This window comes from Elephantulus edwardii, unplaced genomic scaffold (assembly GCF_000299155.1).
Source record: "Elephantulus edwardii isolate Elephantulus edwardi_28Jun2011 unplaced genomic scaffold, EleEdw1.0 scaffold00136, whole genome shotgun sequence".
Lineage (NCBI taxonomy): Eukaryota > Metazoa > Chordata > Mammalia > Macroscelidea > Macroscelididae > Elephantulus > Elephantulus edwardii.
This window is the reverse complement of record NW_006399886.1, coordinates 1,021,526-1,023,820: the sequence shown is the minus strand read 5'-3', so window position 1 is coordinate 1,023,820 and position 2,295 is coordinate 1,021,526. Positions and strand designations below refer to the sequence as shown.

At 39.6% G+C, this 2,295-nt stretch overlaps 1 pseudogene; it reads left to right on the top strand.

The window, feature by feature from the left end:
* Positions 1-809: 809 nt before the first annotated feature.
* LOC102866923 overlaps positions 810-2,295 on the top strand; it is a 10,657-nt pseudogene continuing 9,171 nt past the window's right edge.

The window sequence follows — 2,295 nt, the reverse complement described above, 5'->3', positions numbered from 1 at the left end:
TCACTGACAATAAGAGACATGCAAAACCACAATGAAATGCCATCTCATCCCAGAAGCAGTGACGAAGTTTAAGAGGACAACAAATAAATGTTGGAGAGGAGGTGGAGAGATAGGAACTTTTATACATTGTTGGTGCAATTATAAAATCGTACAACTACTCTAGAAAGCAGTTTGGCGCTTCCTCAGAAAGCTGAACATAGAAATTCGATGTGTCCCAGCTATTCCACTGCTTGGAATATACCCCAAGAGAATAAGAACCAAGGCACAAATGGAGATTTGTACACCAATGTTCATAGCAGAGTTATTCACCATCGAAAGAACATGGAAACAGCCAAAATGTCCAACGACAATGGACTGGATGGAAAAATTGTGGTATATTCACACGATAGAATACTACACAGGATACAGGAACAATGATTTTAAAAATCACTACATAAGTTGAGAGAGACCAGAGTTTGTTATGCTAAATGAACTAACTCAGTCCCATAAAGATAAATACTGTATAAGACCATTATTGTAGAAATAGAAAGATACGTAGTAAAACATATGTGAGGACTCAAGGGGGGGAGAGTAGGAGCAGGTGGGTGAGGATGGGCAGGGGGTAATCATAGAGTCACACAATCTGATGGGTAGAGAGAGGGGTGAGTAAAGGAACTGTGAAAGATCTGGTATGAAAAACAACATGTAAGAACTTTGTAAGCAACCCAGTATAAAATAAAAATTTTATTTAAAAAAAAAAAAGATAAAAGTCTTTACAACTGGACCAACAGGCAACATCATGATAGATAGAGAAGAGTTTGCAGTGTTCGATGATTTCCTTTTACTTGGATCCACAATACACACCTGTGGAACCATCAGCAAAAAATTCACAAGGTATGTTGCATTGGGTAGATAATGTGGCAAAAAGTTCTCTTTAAAATGCTAAAGAATAAAGACATCATTTTGAGGACTGAAATGCACCTGACCCAAGTGAGATATTTTTTAATTGCTTCATACACATTTGAACATTGGACAGTAAATACAGAAGATCAAAGAAAAATTAGTTCCTTTGAATTGTGAAATTGACAAAGATTGCTGAATTGAACAAAGTAGATCTGAGGATTTGCATTTCTAACAACAAGCCCTCAGGTGATGCTTCTGCTGCTGGCTTTGGCACCACGTTCTGATATACACTGCATTATAGAACTATCTTGAGATTCATAGCTCAGATAAATATATCAAATACACAGAGAAAAATAGACAAATGCAGAGCATTAGTGAAATGATATTTGTTAGACATCACACGATATTATGTGATGGACTGAGGGAAATTTCAAGTAAGTGTATACCGTTTCTACCCTCAGGATCCATCTTGGATACTTCTTTAAAACTCAAACTCACTGCTGTGAAGCTGGTTCCAATTCATAGCCACCAGAATTCAAAGGCTGCTTATCACAACAGGAAGAGATTGTCCCTTTTTCTCCCAATTGCTGGAGTATTTATACTGCAAGAGATGCATAGCCTTTGGGTTAGCAGTGTAATTTGCTACAGATTATGCCAAAAGAGCTCAATAAGGTCTTAATGTTCCATACTATGGGGCCAATTGGCAGCACCATGATAGATAGAGAAGAGATTAAGGTTGCTAACAATGACAGCTTGCCCGGCTCCACAATCCACACTCCTAACACCAGCAGTGAGGAAATCAAAAGATTAATGGCATTGGGAAAATCTGCTGTCAGGGACCTCTCCAGAGTGCTGAAAAGCAAGATGTCAGTCTAGAGACTGAGGTAAACCTAATCCAGGCCATGGTCTTCACAATTACTTGTTATGCTTCAAAGAGCTGAACAATGACTAAAAATGACAGAAGAAGAATCAATGCTTTCAAGCTGTGGTGCTGGAGAAGTCTTGAGCATACCATGGAGTGCAAAGAAAAAAAAAATAGGTCTGTTTGGAGAGGGTGAAAACAAGTTTCTCCCTGGAGGCTAGGATTTTGAAGCTCTGTCTCACATAATTTGGACATGTGACCAGGAGAGACTGGTCCTTGGAGAAGGACATCATGCTTGGAAGTGTGGAGGGACAGAGCAGGAAAGGAAGACCCAAGATGAGATGGAAAGATACAGTAACTGGGGCAATAGGGGTTGGTGTATCAGAATTAGTGAGTGGCTCAGTTCAGGGCATGGTTCAGGGTTGCTATACCTGGGGTGGCTATGAGTGGCAGATTACTCAACAGCACATAACAACAACAATAACAACTGTTGAGTCAAAACCAACACATTGCTGACCCTCCAGCAAATTTTCAGAGGCAGTAAATCACAC